At 39.1% G+C, this 19,593-nt stretch overlaps 1 long non-coding RNA gene and 1 pseudogene across 2 annotated transcripts; both read right to left on the bottom strand.

Moving 5' to 3' along the window:
• Positions 1 to 9,797: 9,797 nt before the first annotated feature.
• On the bottom strand, positions 9,798 to 10,985 carry LOC146449085 (uncharacterized). The gene is made up of 2 exons (XR_014860772.1): positions 10,607 to 10,985; positions 9,798 to 10,357 (listed from the first exon to the last, which is right to left on the bottom strand). It is a non-coding gene; the product is annotated as an uncharacterized LOC146449085 (long non-coding RNA).
• Positions 10,986 to 12,350: 1,365 nt separating this feature from the next.
• On the bottom strand, positions 12,351 to 13,411 carry LOC146449084 (uncharacterized; annotated as a pseudogene). Its single transcript, XR_014860770.1, has 3 exons — positions 13,384 to 13,411; positions 12,654 to 13,252; positions 12,351 to 12,489 (listed from the first exon to the last, which is right to left on the bottom strand). The product of XR_014860770.1 is annotated as an uncharacterized LOC146449084 (transcript).
• Between the last annotated feature and the right edge of the window lie 6,182 nt (positions 13,412 to 19,593).

Here is a 19,593-nt window from a genome sequence, read left to right as displayed (position 1 = left end):
CTTGCGAGTGGCCAAAGGGCTTTTGCCTTCCGTGGAACAAAAGTCTACAATAATTTATCGAAGCATTTAATTTCAGTCTTAGCGTTTTGAAAAAGAGACTTTTTTAAGAATCTTTTTAATTCATAGTTTTTTCATTATCGTATTTTTTTTTCTTTCTCTCTATGTTACCATCCAAATGTAAATAGTTTTAATTATTTTTATTTTTATTTTCACGTATGGCGGAAGGGCCTCCAAAGAGGAGCTATACAATAAAGTATTTATGTATGTACTATATGACATCATGTATCCAAAAATAACTTCAAAAACCGGTGATACCGCCCATGACTGCCATAAGTTAAAAATAGAGCATGACATCATTGATAAACCAGTCAAACCAGTTCATAACCTGTTGGTAAGGCTAAAATAAAATATGACGTCATCCTATAATGAGTGAGCAAGACAATAGGTGGTGACGTCATCGTCGTTAATGTATGCCACTGCGTATTAATGAGAAACCACCGCGAAAAAGAGGACAAAAACATCCCCCCCTCACTACTGAAGCGCATAGCCTCTCATTTTAAACATTGTCGATTATCTCGAAATCTAGTCAGACACTTTATGACGAAACTTTAGAGATTTAAACTTCTTAATCTAGACAACTTGTTGGCGAAATTAGAAAAAAATCTGTAAGAGCGTTTTCAAGTAAAAAATGAATCAATTTTTACGGGGTGATTTTATTTATTCCAGCATTATTCACCAATATCTCTGGCAAAATAAAACTTGACACTTTGTCTTTTCTGTCAAAGGGTCTTTCCTGATAGCAAAACATTCTGAATGTATATTGAGCTTCATGGGTGTCTCCGATTTTAAGATATTTATGTTTGAAAACAGTGAAAATAAAGCGCATATGAATGAAAAAGTTCCTACTTTGCATAAATCGAGATATCTTCAAAATTCCCCCACAGATATTTCTGTTACATTACAAGCGGTTAAAGTTGGTGTTAGATAAGAAGGTTGAATCTTGGTCAAGTTTCAGTCGTTATTTGCTTTCTCCGAACAAGAATTCTATTTTGTTTGTCCCGGTCTATTTCACTGCTATTCACGTGCTTTGAATATTTATCATATCGTGAAGTCTTACAAAAAGGTAAACTTAACAATGGAAGACTTGAGAAGTAGGAGCATATACAGGCGCGTAGGGGGGGGGGGGGGGGGTTCGAGGGGTTCGAACGAACCCCCTTTGAAGATCAATAATGGCCGAAGAAAAACTTTTAGATGAAGTCCCTGTCGTCGAAATACATCAACCAAAGAAAAATAGAGATATGAACCCGTTCTTTAGGTCTTATGTCTTATCCACAGTAAAAATAAAAATTGTCAAGAACCCTTGGAGATTAATTTCAATGACGTTTCATTTTGCGGTAAAACCGCATCCGCCCGAAAAAGCCATAGAAAAGCATGCTTTGCGATACGTTTTTTTCTCTGAATGCGGCATTGTTCTGAAAGGAGATTCACTTCAAACTTAATAGTTCAAACCAGGGCTCCTGTTCAAGCCTTGTTGAGTTTCACGCGCAATTACGTACATGTTCGCCTGAGAACATTTACTTGTGAATGTGAACGCCCCATAAGCGCAATGAGGAGGTTGAACAACTACATGAGGTGTACCATGGGAGAGAGTAGGCTGCCCGCCCTGGCTCTAATGCATATCAAATATGATATGCCTGTCAATCTTGACGAGATAGTCAAATTGTTCGAAGGCCCACACCCAAGAATGATGCAGTTTACCAGCTTGGTGTATGACTATCAGCAGATCGAATAGCTATCAGAACTTGACAGGGCGCGGAATGTACATTGAACTTTCTTGTATAAGTTGCAACAATTATGCCGCCGAAATGACGTATATAGCTTAAAAAGCTGGTGATTTGCCTAAAATGGGTCTCAAAATGCAGGAAATGAGGTTTCTGGGAACCTAGATTTTCAAAAATTTCCGGGGGAGCATGTCCCCGGTCCCCCCTAGTAAGAGCGCTTCCGGCGCTCAGCAAGATTTGGGGCTCAACGAACACCGCTATCGAAACCTTAGCTACGCGCCTGATATATTAATGTAAATGTTACCTTTTGCACGACTCCACGTAATCATAAATATTCTCAGCACGTGAATAGCAGTGGAATAGACCAGGACAAAAAAAATAAAATTCTTATTTGGAGAAAGCGAATAATGACTGAAACTTGACCAAGATTCAACCTTCCTATCTAACACCGGTTTCGGTTCTTGAGCTTAAAAATTGCGTGAATATCGAAAAGATTTCTTACTCTAACCGATTGTAATTTAACAGAAAAATCTGCCGGTGTATTTTAAAGATACAGTCGAACCTCTTTATTACGGACACCAAGGGGACAGGGATAAGTGTTTGCATTATAGAGGTTTCCGTTTTAGAGAGGTAGGCTTTATATGGATTTCGGTCTCTCAGGGACCAAGTGAACTGTCCGTAATAGAGAGGTGTCCGTATTATAGAAGTCTCCGTAAGGAGAGGTTCCACTGTATATCGATTTATGCAAAGTAGGAACTTTTTCATTCATCTGCGCTTTATTTTAACTGTTTTCAAACATAAATATCTGAAAATCGGAGACACCCATGAAGCTCAATATACGTTAAGAATGTTTTGCTATGAGGAATGACCTTTTAACAGAAAAGACAAAGTGTCATCTCGTGTGCGGTGAAGTTTTGGTGAGAATTTCGCCTCGCGAGGCGAAATCTCAAATATCAAACATGTTGGATATTTGAGATTTTGCCTCGCGAGGCGAAATTCTCACCAAAACTTCACCGCACACGAGAGGAGACGGCTGAGCTATCTGCCTCGCGAGGCATTTTGCTCAGCTCTTTCCTCACGTGTACGGCGGGCTTTAAGTACAGTGCACCCCTGCAGTGCACCCCGGGATGGTCAGCGTGATTCAGCTTTCTGAAGGACTAGACAAACCTTTTTTGCGCGGCTTATGATAATGTGAAAATCAGATCTTAGCAAGGGCTATTGGAATCTAAAAGGAAAATAAGGAGTCACGACGTATTTTTCAAAGAGATTTAGGATTTAATTGAGAAAAATTACAAACTTTGTTGAATGTGTGTTTTTAAGCTTTTTGCAACTTTTGTTGGGGGAAAATTCGAGCTTCCGTTAACAATTTAATCGTCACTCGTCCAGGACTCTAAGACTTGTGTCATCAGTCTGATTGCTGTAGCAGAATGCCTTCGAAAGAAACTACGATCACTCACTGGTGTTTGTTTTGCAGTTTTGGACTGTTGCTTTCACCTTCCATTACTAAGTAACAACTCAATTAGAGACACAGGAGAGGGTAATATAAGATTAATACAAAAATGTCCCTTCCTTCCCACCCTCCCAGATTTGTAATGAAATAAGTGGGTGTTAAAACGTTTTATTGTTACCAGTTCCGTGTGACTACAAATCTTGTTCTTCCTCCTTTCGTCCGATGTCTTTGAGATTTTAACACATTGGGTAATTAGGCCTTGCTGAAAATGTGCTCAGCTAAAATATTCCTGTCAAAAAATTTCAAAATGGATTTAAATCTGGCATTTCCATGGCATTGTATGGGATCTTCACATTTGACTAGAGAACAAAAGAGGTGGTAAGAGATTTTATGAAATTTTGACTCTTTCAAACTCTCATCTTTTAGGCTATTAGAAAACAACGAGTTGCAACACTTACCTGCAAGAATTTGGGAACAAAACACTCAGTTGCGTTCACTGTAAGTACGTCCTTCTGTGTATGCTGACTAAACCACGTATGTCTCATTTAAATTAGATGCCATACGGTGGCAAACAGAGCAAGCCCGGCCCAAGCGAAATTGTAACAGCTATAACATTGAGGGTTTGGGAAATAATATAAACTAAATTCGATTTTGAGACGGCATTACGACTTTATATTGACGCCTAGTTAAGAGAAAATATATTCCGTATTGGGCTCCGTCGCTTCGCAACTCTGCCCAATACGGAATATATTTTCTCGCAACGCCGTCAATATAAAGTCGTAATGCCGTCTCAAAATCAAATTTAGTTTTTTATCGCGATACTGCCATTTTGTTGTAAAGAGTAAACGGATAAAGTACAAATCGTGCGCTGATTGAAAGAGAAATTCTTACTTCAGTTAAACTGTAGCCATGGTAATATCCGTGCGCGAAATTTTTTCTCGGGGCGGATTATTTGAATTTTTGGCTTTAATTTTAACGTCAAAACAAAGAAAATGCAAAAATTTACAGTCCATAAAGCATCTACCATTGATAAAATAGACGAGCTAGCGTGGAGATTTAGAAATTTGAAAGAAACCAAGCGGCGAAGAATACTGAAAAAATTACCGAGTCTGCCGTTCGGCGCTACGACAAGAAGATCTGAAATTGGCAGACCTGAGCCATGAAAGAGAACGCAGCCGAGCTCTTGGAGCAATTTTTTCTAGAGATAAGAGACATCAGAAAAGAAAAAAATCCTTTTACTTTGAAATGCCATAATTTATTGGAATTTAAGTTCATTGTTATTTACCGTGGCCACTTTCACACTTAGGAAACTCTTTTAAGTAAATTTCTCTTCATCGAATTTATAATCACTCTTTTTCGCTTACCTTCAAGAAAAAAAGTTGTATCCGCTGTATCATGGTACATGTTCACCACACAAAAAAAATTATAAGTGGTCCTTGAACAGTGTCAGAAGCTTTGTAAACTCAAATGAAAAGAAATAAACAACACCATCCAACGTCGCATGTTCATTCACAGAAGTAAAATTTTGATCTGTGCGCGCCGAATCCATTTAAGTGCCGTGCTGTCGTGCTTACATGACAGTTTTTGAGCCAATCAGAAACCGTCATTTTGAGACGGCAATATCGCAAAAGAACGTCGTCTCAGCGCAATTAGAAGATCCCCCAGGATCGCGATAATACTAAAAATTTGTTACTATTTTGTGACGTCTTCTCAGGAAGGGAGGACCCTTCGCATTCACTAATTTTTCTAAAGGAAGGGCAAGCGTAAAATGATTTTGGAAGGCCTACACTACCCTTACCAAGTAGTTTGTCGCTTCTCGTCTGCGCTTTTTGACCGGCCACTTTATATTCTTGTACATTTTTAGCGGGTTAATATGATAATTTGGAAGATCTGCATGATAGTAAGCCCTGTGCTAAACCGTCGCATGTGTTTCTGTGATGCGAGTTCAGTGGGTCTGTTTATGTGATCTCTTGTTGATTCTTTTAAGCTGCTGTGGTTCTAATGCTGTATGAGGCATTGTAACTGGGATTAACTGGGGTCGTTGCAGGAATTTGTGTTGACATTTATGTAATGATAGGTTTTGAAGCATCGTTTGGACCGAAAAATAAGCTTTACTGTTACAGTTTTTGTACTGCCACGCCTGACCATTTGTTCCTGTTGCAAGATGTTTCTTAATATGGCCATGAGTTTTTTGACAATCCTTTTTCTTTTTAACGGCTGAAACTTCAGTATAATGTTATGTAGCGTGCCGTGTTGTTTCAGGGGAGCCAAACAAATTTCTTTCGTTTATTTGAACCAGTTTATTGACAGGTCTGAATTTGCAATATCATAATTACAATCCTCCTTGGACCTCATGAGTTGCCCGGGAAGAATTAAATTCTGAGTTTATCTTTAGACGTCGGGTTTCTTCCCAGAATACAACTGAATTATTGTTTATTTTTTGTGCTATTTATCTTTACCATACAGACACTATGGTTTGAAATGCTTTTGGCATTTATTCATTTCAAAACTACAGAATTTTTCTTGTTTGCAAATTTTGTTTCCCATATAGATCTGGAAAGCGTAATATTTACGATTTCGAGTTATTTTTAGTTTATCGTCGTCACGTATCGGAGAAGAATACCTAATAGCCGGTTGAAGAAGTAAAGTATAGTCCCTCAAAAACTATTATCGAAACACATTCGCGAGGTGGAGCTCGTGATTTTCATTCGAGATCCAGGATTGTGGTTGGGGAGAGACTGGAGCAACCTAACGAATGTAACCGGAGAAAAACCCTTAAATCAAAGCAAAAACAAATGACAAACTCTGACTAAATAAGATTCAAAATGGAGCAAAATCGGTCTATTTAATATGGTGAATGACCTGATTTGTCTGTCATGTGCACGGTTAGGGCAAGTTTTTGAAAAGAAAATTACCTTTATTGGCTTTATATTTAGCTTAATTATCTTAGTTTACCTTTCATGTTACAGGTATCTAGACAAGAACCAGTTACAGAATTTACCACAGGATGTTTTTCATCAAAATACTAACTTGTTAGAAGTGTAAGTAGTTGAATTCCAAAAGATTGCATCTAAAATGCGTTCTGAAAGAAATTTATAGATGATAATATAGTAATAATGGACTTTTATGGCTTATCACTACTAAAATGATCTCTAACAGATCTACTCCTGAAACCATTAAAATTCGACCCACTCCCACACATAAAACCTGTTGACCGTCCCTACAACTTTTTTCACATTTTCTCTTGACAGAGATCTAAGCCATTTTATCTTCCGCATGAATCGATACACTGACAGCTGCAAAATAAAGCCATACATAGCTTGGGATTTGTGTGTATATACTATAAAAAATTTATATTAAGAACAAAAAACCTTTGTAAGTTCAAGTGACGTTGAGGGTTTTGGAAACAAACCAAAATGAACTCAGGAGAACAATCAAGAAAATAAACACGACGGGGAACTTGGCTGTAACTTAGCGCCTCTTCACATGCGATACCCCAATGGACCTTCACCCCCTGCTTCATTAAGAGTCTAACATATGAATTTTCTGTTCACATTCAGTATTTCACTTTGAAAAAAATGCAAGCAATAACATTGAGGGAATGGGTAGTAAGCTGATTATAGAAACCAGAAATTCCTGCCAATGGAAGGCTTGTTTGAAAAATTTCATGAGCCACTGGGTTACAGCAACCAAACAAATAGAGTTTCAAAGCGATGACATCACAAAAACTAAATTTATCATAAGTATATTCGGAAAGAGCATGAAGAAAAATGCCTATTTGCCAAAAATCAGAATCATATTGTAATTTGAGGGCGAGCTATTAGCTCTCAGCGGAAATTGAGACTTAACGGCAATATTTAATTTGAACGAAGGACACCTGGTGAGCACAGAGAATGCCTTCTGTACGCTATCCGCTGAGCTTGACCTCCGTTCAATTAGTCAGGGCTTCTGATATTATGCGATGTTGCAATTTCGCATAATTGACCTAAAATCGCAACAAATCGCACAAATTAGTACATCTAGCAACCTGGGAAGGACGATGAAATCTCTCACAAAAGGCGCAAAATGAGCAGGACTGCTATGCAGGAAAAGCCAAAAAGAAGTGGATGACCAGGTGAATCTACAGCGGTCCCCACGGTTGTTAGTGATAACCGCCTAAGGCAATTTCGCTGGCACCGGTATAACTAGCTACGTCGGCAAAAAATACACCTCTGAAAATCTACCCATTGAAGGAATCGATGTGCTGCAGCCAAAACTTCAGCTCATGTAATAGTGCCGCGGAAAAAATAAACGACGCATCCCAAGAAGGACAAGAATGAATACAAAATATATTTTTCTGGGGCCGGTTCCTGAAAGGTGTAATAACTCTATTCCAGGGGCCGGTTCCTGGAAGGAGGAATAAATCATACCAGGTATAACAGTTATCCTAGGGATAAATCTGCTGTTCTAGGAATAACTATACCAGGAATAAAAATGGGTTCCCGGAAGCACTATTTATTCTTATAACAGCTATTTCAGGGATAAGTTTGCTATTCGAGGAATAAATCTTTTAGAAAAGGGGATTCCCGCATGACAAACAGGTTTGGCGGGAAATTGAGTGCAACGCGCGCGGGCTGCCTGTGGATAAAGCATTGTGAAGGGAGTGAAGGACGAAATTTTTCTGCATCTGTGTAAACATGGATCCGAAAGAGGATACCGGAAACAGTGCCGAAAAAAGAAAAAGGAAACCAAATTTTACTACCAGAGAGTTGACAATACTTAAGAAAACGTGGAGGCAAATAAAGGCATCTTGCAAAGCAAGTTTACCAACAATGTTACTAATAAAACCAAAACTGAAACATGGAAAGCCATTACAGATCAATTGCGCGAGCTTAATTTTTCATTGTTGTTGTCGCCTATTTCTTTACATGTTTAAACAGTTCTTCCTAAGACTTAAGTTTCTTGTTACAAAAATTGCTTTTCAAGTCAATTGAACTGACAAATGAGGACGTAAGACTTTACTCAAGACTTTGCTGTAAGACTTTGCTGCATCAGATGGCGAATTGATGTGATCCATTGGATTAATTGAAGAAACGCCTCTAAATCTTCTTGAAACGGGCTATTCAGGTACAAAATAATCATTAGTTTCATCAATGTATTGTAATCTGAAACTGCATAGAAAGATAGTTGTCAGCTCAGGTACATAAAAAAAATATAATAAAAAAATTTAAAAAATGGGCCAGCTAAGGTGCCGCAATTTGAAACGTGTGGTAGAGAGATTCACCCTGATTTTTTTCAAAATTTTCTCCCTCGCCGTAACGCTTACATATTTTCTTCGTGTTTTCGTTGTTTGGCGTTTCTTGAAGTCTCTACCGGGTCTGTTTACTGTGCACCTGACGAGAATGACAGACTTTCTGAGCAGACGGAGCTTTGTTTTGCTTTTGTCAATCTATGCTGTTTCTTAATTCTGTTTTTGGTGAGCTCACTAAAATACGTGCGTAAGCCGTGATTTTCAATATTTACTTAACATTAAAGTAATTAGAGCTTAAGCTTCGTCGCTTCTCATTCGTTCCGAAAAGTTAAGCGCTTTTAAGTTTGCATTAGAATATTAGAAAATCAATCCTTATAAACGCTTATGAATCCTGCAAACAAAATGGCTGTCCACTCGGTCGTTCAGTTGTTCATCTACTTTCGCGGGTTCGTTAACTCGGTTTCTCGTTCGCTCGTTTTCGCCGGCGAGCGCTCGGTGGAACGTTTGATCGTTAGCTTGGTCATTCGCCTATTCGTTCGCTCGTTCGGATGTTCGTTCGCTCGGGTTTTTGCTTATTCGTTCGTTTCCGCTTTGGGTTTGTTCAGTTGTTCCTCCATTGGTCTGACTCACAAGCAAGACAGAAAAGCAGGAAGAGCAACTAAGTACAAGAAAAAGCTACATTATTAGACAGCTGATGCTAAACATGATCACTGACAAGCAATTGATAAATGGACAATGGATTTTGAAATGCGTCCGTGGAAGCCTGTTACCATTATTTGAGAATATATAGATACTATTTCGTTTATTCGTACTTTCTGCCTGCTCTAAATATGGACCTCGCTCCCGTAAAACCCTCTCCCCTGTTCTCCTACTTGTCGTAATTAATTAAAAAACACTTCTTCTATAGCTGTTTTTACAACTGAGGTCTGCTGTCACTGAACTGGTGTGTGTTTATTGAACTGATGGTGTGGTTATAGAAGTTTTGATTTTTCATTGACCCCGAAAGCCTCCCCTCCCCCCTCCCCTCTTCCTACATGTCCCTTAAGCAATAGACCGCACTTTCCAGAAGTTTACCAGCGTAATAAAACCACGCGAGATGGTGGGAGAACACGAGAAAGCTTGTAAATCACGAGCCGCAGGCGAGTGATTTACAAGCTTTTCGAGTGTACTCCCAACATCCCAAGTGGTTTTATTACGCTGGTAAACTTCTGGAAAGTGCGGTCTATTGCTTTTATGAAATAACTACTTAGACAAAAACACTTAGAAATCGGCACTTTTTATTTTGTAACTTGATCAAGTTGTTTATTCTCTTCAAATTCATCAGTAAGGCGGGAGAACCAATCACAAATCGGAATCTATTTTGAGCATAAACCTGTTGAATCGCCGAAGGACGCATCGCAGTTTGAGCGAATGAATGAAAGTGTTTTTTAAGTTAAATTACTGTCTAACTCTCACAAAAATGTGGCTAAAAAAGGTTAATGCCTTGGCGAAAGAATGCTTTTTATCAGCAGATAGCAGTTACTGATGAAAAGCGGACAGCGGCTTCGTGAGTGAAAAAACTTCACTTGTTTTGAGCTTGGCCAGGTCTTCTTTTTTCTATTGCTGGTTTGTGCATGGTGTTTTGCATGCCTTCTTGCTTAAGCTGTTTAATTTTGGCGTCAAGCATTTGGTTTGAGAGGACAAAACGTGGGTCGTGAGTGAACCTTATTCCTAAACTGTGTGGTGGTGTGTTTAGATATCTCTCAATGCCATTTCTTATTGACAGAAGAGTCGCACGGCTGTAATTTTCGCCTTCTTTATTTCTTGCTTCGGCGTAGAATTGCCTCAGATTCCTGTCCAGCTCTTCGACCGCCATTTCCGCCAGACTTACGCCAATAACCTTTTGTTTACTCCACTCTAGGTGAGCAGAGAAAGAGGAATTGTGATTTGAGCAGTTAATATCAAATACCTTGTACTCGGGTTGAGGTCGGTTTTATATTGTTTTAAACGCTTCAAGTTATTTGTAAACAACTTGACTTTGGCATAACCTTCAATAAATTATAAATTTTGTACTGTTTATCAATACTGTTTGAGCCGTTTATTTTATAAAATAACAGTTTCAGTGAAAAGCCAGGCTAAAAGATTATTCATGTAATTAAAACCAACCTGTGAATACGGAAACTGCCCACTGTGTTGCCTGCTTGGTTTTTTTGGCTTGTGCATTTTCGACGATCGAGTCAAGTTCTTCGTTTTGCACATCGGCAAATCTTCAGTCTTTTTGCTCGACCTTTCTTCTTCTGCCTCAGTATTTAAGCTCTCCTTTTTAGAATTTGGCTCCGAATTTTTATTGTGCGGCAAAAGCACATCAAAGCCTGACAATATGTCGAAGTTCGGAAAGTTTTCGTCGCGCTCGTCGGCCATTATCGAGAAATTTCCAGCGGGAGAGCAGCGGGAGTTTACCGGTACAATAGTACATAGGTTTGGCAACTCTATTGACCAATCAGAACGCGCGTAGTATGTTAGTTATTTTATAAAATGAAATAAAACACTTCACCTGTACTTGTTATTCTTACAATTGAGGTCTACTGCCACTGAACTGATGTGTGGTTTTTGCACTGTTTGTGTTGTTATTGAACTCAATAGGAAAAAAACTGCAGCTATGCATCGTGAGAGCCGTGGATTTTGGTAGCCTGAACGTATCACCGATTACCTCTAGGAAAATTCCAGATGCGAAGAAAGTAAGGCTACAAGAACTTAAACAAGTTGCGAAAGTGCGTGTTTCTCGCTCGATCATCGAACAACAAATCGGCAAGGTAATTATGGAGTCTCTACCAAAACGGAATCTTGACTTGACGTCTTTCTCGCTTAAGCATTCAACTAAATGTGCATTAAAAAGCCTAAAACACCGCGGTCTGGCTCGTCTTGCATCAGCAAGACGACCAAACAACAACATGTCGGCCATCTTGTTTTTGCAGATTTATCCCTGGAATAGCGATTTATTACCACCTCGCGAGGTGTAATAAATTTATCCCAGATTTATTCCCTGAATAGTGCTATTTCTTCTTGGGCTTCTTCCTGGAACATAATTTATTCCGGGGATAAAGTTATTCCTGGAATGAGGCACATTTATCCCTGGAATAGAGTTATTCCTCCATTCTGGAACCAGCCCCAGATAAATATAATAATTCCTCCACAATAGCCCAACTGTAGTCACTCTTGTCCGCTGTTTTAATAACTTTCATTATCTTGGAGACGAGAGATATACCTTCCGCGACAGCCTTCTTCGTCTTCTCAGTGGCGTTCCCATTCAGAGCCTCCTTTGAGGTTTCAAATCTCGCGGCGTACACAAATTGCTGCTTGTTGCCTTTGCTCAAAAAATATATATCAGTCGCGCCTAGCACGGTAAATTAACAGCGACTTCAAGGTAAGCGGAATGCTGCTCGGCGAACTACTCCTTTAAAGTGTATATGAAATAAAAAACAAGTTTGAGTTATGCGTTTGTTTATATCCTCATTAATCGAAATATCCGGTTTTAAAGTAACTAGAGCTCCTTCATGCGGTAATTTGCTCGCCTCAAAGTTCGAAATTGGCGCTTCGAAGTGTCTTCATCTTGCGCTCGGTCAAAGCGATCAGATTTCACCGGATATGACGTAGCCAGTGGTTCAGAAAGCACGAAAGCACATTCGAAAGAACGAATAATATGGCGGAGAAGAAGGCAAAGAAAGGGGAAAAGAACTATTGCTCGGCCAGTGGCCACAGTGGAATAAACTACGATAAGAAGACAGCAACACTGAACATCACGATGGATTACTTTCCGTTGGACGAGAAGTTACGTGCAAAGTGGACACGTTTTTGCGCGCATTCATCGGAAAAATTTCGTCCCGAAAAAGTCCTCATGTTTGTGTTCGGCTCATTTCTGTGCATGAGCAGATGGAAAAAGATGCCTTATGTTACTGTAAACACAGGCTGGAAGAGGTCTTGTGTTGTCCCACCCTAAATAGCCACAGATCCATCGCACAAGCCATCTGTATGACACTGCTCTCAAAAACCTGATAAAGGAGAAATTAAGTAAGTAAGTCAATGACAGTGTTCCATAGCACTACCAATATTCTTTGAAGTACAATAGTTTGGAAAGATTTCCACACAGCTCCTAAATTAATTATACATAAAGTCAAAAATCAGAAAGTCCTCAAAACATATTTATTCAACTTACTGATTTCAAGTTTGTCCACTGCGCCGACGGTATCCTTTTTCCGTTGCGATCTCTCAGAAGTGGAGCCACTTGTAACAGAACTGATTATCTTATCTTATCTAACTGATCTGTTTGTCATGGCAGCAAAGTCGTCATGTTTCGTAATACAGCTAATGCGTTCAATACTGCCATCGAACATCAGTTTCTGGCTGGCCTGTGCGATTTCCCTGCAGCATCTATATTCAAGAGCGCCTAAGAGGTTTTCTACGGTACAATCTACACATGTGCACCTTCAACGTAAAGACAAACGAAAGCACAGAACAATAAATCAACAGTGACGATGACAAAACTCGTCACAAACAAAAGAAAAGTGCTTACCATTCTTTCACAGTTACTTCTCCTTCATATCTAGCCCGTAGAACGGCGGGGGAAAGACCATCTTAATCCTCCTCGGTGTCTTCCTCCTTACCACTACTGTGAGCAAGCGGCTCACTCCACATGTCCGACTACTTCCATTTCATTGGATGACTCGGCTAACTCGGTGCTGTTCGATGTTTCTTGGCTCGAAACAGACTCAGTAGAGGATAACTTACCATCAATTTCAGAAATATTTTCAAAACCTGTATAGCACTCACTTTATCGTGGTCTGAACTGAGCACCCAAAGATATTTTCGAGCACGTGATAGCAGAAAACAAAGCGTAAACAGAGCGGTGAAACCACTGGCTACGTCATCAGAGCTAAACTCGTTACCAGTCTCCGGAGACACCACTTTGGTCATTTTAAGTCACTTTGAGCAGCCAAAACACGGTTTTTTACCTCTTTAACACTATTATTTTTTGTGCGTTTCGGAATAAGGGTATAACCACCTACCAATTAATGAGAAAAAAAATTAGCTCATATGCACTTTAAACGTCCCAAGTGTGAATGAACAAGAAACGAAATCCGCCTGAAAACAGATGCCATAGACTCGGCGACCTTCTTAAAAACCACAGCTTGAAAATCGAAGGAAGGCGCAGGTATTATCTCCGGCAAACAGAAACGCGAGGATTCTCTTCCGAAGCTGCTTGTGAAATGAAAATGTTAAAGTGCCATATAGTCACCCACATGACAGATAGAACCCTAACCCTAACCCTCCATATAGTCACCCTTACCTTAACATGAAGTATATGCCTAATGTATAACCTTGTATACAAGTACTGGAGTGGGAGTGACTGTACAATGGCACAAATACCAACTATTTATACCCGAAAAGCAGTGTAACTGATATTGTTTAAAATAACAAAAGCACTAATGTATTCTACATCCGTATGGGAATAACGCGTAGAAAGGCATTTAGGAACTTAAGCACAGACGTTTCTGAGCCACGGACGGCAACTGAAAATTGAATTTTTCCCCTTTTGGAGCGTTTTCACGTCATCGCGTTTATAACTTCAAGCCACAGTTATCAGCAAGAGCTTTTCCTGTCCGTTGGTATGGAGCAAAACCACGCCAAAAAAGGAAACATTCGACTTCCGGTTGCCCTCACGAACGTCTGTGCTTAAGCTGCCTATCTCCTATACTTCGTACTGGAAATAATTTGCACTATCTAGACCAGGCTTTTTCCGCTTGACTGATTCCGCCAGTAGCAGTACCCAACAGGTTTGTCACGTGAAAATACATTCCTCTTACCAGCCGAGATCGAGAACCGTACTGTAAGTTTTTCCCGTTGATTTCGCGCTTGGGCCATAAATCAACGGGAAAAATAAAGGATCCGTAAGTTACAGTACCGACCGAGAAAACGAGGTTAGTATTATATCTCTTTGGTTTGGTTTATCGGACGCGCGGGAAAGGGACAGCTTTCCAATTTAGCGGGCCGTACAGTGAGATACAGCCCGCAAAAATTGACCAATCACACCGCACGTACTAACTAAGAGATATAATAAATTTCGATACCTCGACAACAGCAAGTTATGGATTATCTTATCTAAAATTAAATATTATTAAATATCCGATTAAATGTCCTTTATATTAAATTTTTTTGGTATAGTTGTTTCGATTATTTGATTATTTGGTCGTCTGAGCCATTTCCTTTCCCTTCTCTTTCCATGCGCATGAATTGCTAGAGTTTCAAATTTGGCCTTTATTAAGTCAATTAGCGAGCAAGAGCAAGTAAGTAGGCTCCCTTATTTTCCCTTTCCTCGGCCTTTCACGTCTTCAATTAGTAACAGCAAATTCTGCAGCATTGTTTTCAGTAAACAAACGAATATATAGTCAACCAAAAGAAAAAAAAAACAACCCGAACTAGTTGACAGTTCTCTGCTGAATGTTAAATAGTTCTCTAAGTATATTCAGGAAACAGCAGCAACCACTTTCCACAAGTGCAGTTACGAAACTTCCCCTGAAATATTGAGTGGCACATGCTCTCACCCCACAATGAATTATTGATGCTGTGTTGCTGACTCAAACAAGACAAGTGCTAATTCTCAGCAACCCAGGAAGCTTTTTAACGAAAAGCTGCGTTACCTACGTTGAATAGGCCTTCGAACGTAACTTTTTTTTATTCTTTCTTACCTCACCTTTCAACAACATACGAAACACAAATAACGATTGCGTTTTTACCGCAGTTAATAAAAATTAAAGCAATCACCAACAGACTTTGAGAATAAAAACCGACAAAAGGTATGAACATCAACCAATCAAAGCCAACGGACGGGAACTTTAGATCCCATTAGGCTAAACTACCTTGTTTTCTAAGACGGTCACTGTTATGTGTTGTACTATTATTTCTACGTGTTATCAAGCTTCAATAAGTACAACCACGTCTTCAAGTCCTTGACATTATTTATTGATCACACTAACGAACTTGTTCTGACAAGATCAAGATGTAAAGGCCAAGAACAGATTAATCTCATCGCTTTTATATCGTCCAAGCGGGATTTGGCGGGAACTGTCAATCAGCTGCCAAAATCTCATCAATCATAAATTTAGGCTAACGTTAAGCGAAAGTACGCTTGCGCACTAAAACAATTTACATATTTTCCTTCGAGTAACTTTTAGTGAGCGAAACGACTTTCTTCTTCACTTTTCAATGTCACCGCCAAACGAACTGGACAAAACAAAGCGAAGAGATCAATATAAAAATTACAAGGAACATTTTCATCTTTTTACAAATGAACATTCTTGGCTAAATACAAGAGAAATCAAACATTAAATGAAATTACATAACAACACTTTACAACGGAAACTTAAAATAGAACACAACCTTCTTGTCCGAATCTTGGTTCCGCCTTTTCCATAAATTAACTTGCCACGCGCTTACAACCTCGTATAGCTTTAATTAAAAGTACAGTACGTGTTGGTACAACAGATCTGGTACAATAGGTATTTCCGTAGTAATTACTTAAGGATTAAAGGTCATTAAGGGTAAAAGTTAACTGGTACAAATTCAACCCGAAACACGGCGGAATTACACCAAAAACTACCAAAAACGAATAAGCAAGTTATTTCCAGTCATGCCCTGGAAGCAAGATAACTAAAGGTAGAAACTTAGAAAATGTGTGTTGACAAGGCATAAACAACCTATTGTTACTTTTTGAAAACCAATTTGGGCGTAACTATTCATTGGTACGGTTTCCGAGGAAACACTGCAAAACAAGACTTCAAAACAAACTTTTGCTTCACATTGAATTGGTACCAGGAGACAACAACTTTTGATCAGCATAACTAAAATTATGTTTACAACAAACTATTGCGTTGAAAGATATGACTAACACGGTTTCAACTGTGTCACTTGTAAAGTATATTTAAGGATAATCTGAACAGTTCCAAGAAGTCCAGCTGAGAAGGCAAAGTGTCTCTTGTTGGTGACTTTCATTACACGGTTCACCTTAATTCTCTTAATTAAACACAAGTAAATGGAATAACTACACACTAAAATTATTGTTATTCAAACCGCAATATTTGAGAGTAATTATCAGCAATGAAATACCGTTTAATGATTAAAGTATCCGAATAAGGACCAAATTTAATAAAAACAACTTTAAAACTTTTACTTTGAAAAGAGTCTATTTTTATTGTATAACATATGATTGACTGCAGTGAAAAACGTAACCTTTGGTGGAATCTTCAACTTTCACAGTTCACATTCTATTGAAAGGCGCAGTAACCTCTCTTTGATATCTTTGTTGGCAGGACTTTGACTGAGAATCAGTTGCAGGATTTGCCACCAGCAATATTTGGTCAAAATATCCAGTTGGAATTGCTGTAAGTAGGATTTCATTTGTCAGCGATACAAGCGGTGTGCGTCACGACCCACAAAGGGTGCTGGGTAAAAATATGGAAATGGCTCATTTGCCTCTGGTCACGATCGAGTAAACATCTCCCCGAAAGTAGGACTTAGGTCGACTTACAGTCGCACTGAAACTGGGCATTCAAACTTTGCTTCCTTTTCCAAAAACTATCACTAAAGCCAGCAATTTGGCAAATTTTAACCGTCTAGTGGTAGCCGGTAGATGCTTCTTGTTGGATACACATGGCGATTTTGTTGAGTTATTCCCGGTTCGAAGACAATCAAAGGCGAGAATTTTATGTTTATTCTTGTACTAATATTATGTGCCGTAACACGTCTGCTTATAGACACTTTTTTGTTTATATATTTAGACCGCAAGCGGTCGAGCGGTCTCTTTCTCTTCGCGCGATGGATCTAGCTACTGCTAGCGAGCGGTGAGGAGATCATTTTGGTAATTTGCATAATTTTACTGTCACTTCGCGCGCGTGATCTAAGGAAAACTTGAAGTACGACTGCTCGCAGTCTATTTTTCATTGCTTTCGCTCATTTTTAGTTTGCTTTTTTTATCTCCGGGTGAAAGACATCTACATTTCCTTCTTGGATTTCTTAGAGAGTAATAACATTTTCCCGTAGGCTTTTCCGGTCGGTTTCCCGGGAGTTGAGCTACTTGGTTTACACGATCTCTTCATAGATTCTTAATTAGTTCAACGGCTTCCAATGGAAAAACCGTAAGGGGTAGACCCGGGTAGACCCCGAAAATTCTAAAGTAGGAAAGGATAAGCTAGCTTAACGTGCAAACGTGCAGTCTATTTTTCATTGCTTTCGCTCATTTTTAGTTTGCTTTTTTTATCTCCGGGTGAAAGACATCTACATTTCCTTCTTGGATTTCTTAGAGAGTAATAACATTTGCCCGTAGGCTTTTCCGGTCGGTTTCCCGGGAGTTGAGCTACTTGGTTTACACGATCTCTTCATAGATTCTTAATTAGTTCAACGGCTTCCAACGGAAAAACCGTAAGGGGTAGACCCGGGTAGACCCCGAAAATTCTAAAGTAGAAAGGATAAGCTAGCTTAACGTGCAAACGTATTGGCCAAACCCAGCAAGAGTAATTAGCTTTAGCCTAAAGAAATGCAGTAAATCAACGACCAAAACAACATGGCGGCAGGCGCGAGGTCGTCACCTTTGAAATGGCTACAAACGCGAACAAATGCTTCAGCTTAAAAAGTAACCTAACCAGCATTAAGCCAATTTGTTCTTCTAACTTTGAAACAAATTTCAACTGGGAAAAAATGTCACAGACTTCGTTAATGATGAAATTTTCGACGGCTGATTTCCAGGCTGATGTTCTTGGGTGCGAAGACTACTGACCAAATAACGCATTCTCATTGGTCGAATTTCGTGACGCACACCGCCTGTCAGCGATAAGTGTAGGTTTCTTTTACCTTTCGTACGCCAACGGTGGAGAGAAGAATAAGACCGAATCAAGGAAAATAAACAAAAAGTTATAGCGCGAGAAATGTTTGAGATGCAACGTCATAATTATTTTACTTTTCCTAAACGTTTATCTTCTACAAGAGAACCCAGCAATCTATGAACTGTAACGTTTTATAAGGTTTACTAATCGTAGCAGAACGATGCCAGGAGGCAATTACACCAACCAATTCACCTTAAATCACGTTAAACTGCTAGGAATGCCGGCGGAAATTTTAAACCAAAAACTGTTCCTACATTAGATTTGTTTGATGTTCGGCACAACACATGAAACACATTATGGAAACAAACATGTACTCCTTTGTCTAGAAATTAAAATAACCTCTTCGCTGAACATGTTTGGCCAATATTTCGTCAAATGTCAACAGAGCACCAAACCAGTATGCAGCTCATGAGAATACAGGGCATGGTCACAAATGCCAAGGGAAACCGCCAATATTCACGGCATAATACAGATAATACAACAATTTGCAAAAATATATTTATGAAAATTAATTGACAGATCTCTATGGTAAATACGGTTCATTGCAATTAATTCAATCGTAATTATCTGTTATTACTAAATGATCAAGCTACCTAGTTCTCAAATTTAGCTTTCCTACTCATTGGTGTTTTCTAAAATAAAAGTTGTTGTTGTTTTGATTCGTAAATTAGTTATACCTCAGGGTCCTAATACAAGTGTCCAGGGACTTGGACCTTGCTATGCCTACCATGTGGTTGCGTTGATTTTGTTTTTCGGACTACTAGGTTTGTTGCTAGTTCCTTTATAGGCAGTAAAAATCTCTTTCCCTCTCGAAATTGGTTCAAAATCGTCACAAACGTGAGACTTCTGGTAAATTGACATAACTAAAATATTCATTCGATTCACTTTTTTTTATTTTTAGTTCTTCGGTAAACGTGAAAACCCTGCAAAGTCACTGGCTAAAATTATAGTAATAAAAAAAATAAAAAAAAACTAACGAATAAACAAAGACTGACAGCATGGGTCTAAGCCCCTTTTGCATTTACTTGTGGGATTGTCTAACGGGAAACCTTAAACGTACGCCCTAAGTCAATGTTGCAAGCTAACTGTATTCCATCGCCGAAATAAGACGTAATTTCATCTGGTGGGATCACGATTGTCGGTTTGCAAACGATCTCAATCACGGAACGGTAAAGTTCCCACTGCAGTTTTGGAGGCTGATTTTGTGATCGATCTGCGGTT

This window comes from Pavona decussata, unplaced genomic scaffold, assembly GCF_977016875.1.
Source record: "Pavona decussata unplaced genomic scaffold, jaPavDecu1.1 SCAFFOLD_656, whole genome shotgun sequence".
In the NCBI taxonomy this organism is placed as follows: Eukaryota; Metazoa; Cnidaria; class Anthozoa; order Scleractinia; family Agariciidae; genus Pavona; species Pavona decussata.
Note: the sequence above shows the minus strand (reverse complement) of the source record. Positions and strands in the feature narration are given on the sequence as shown.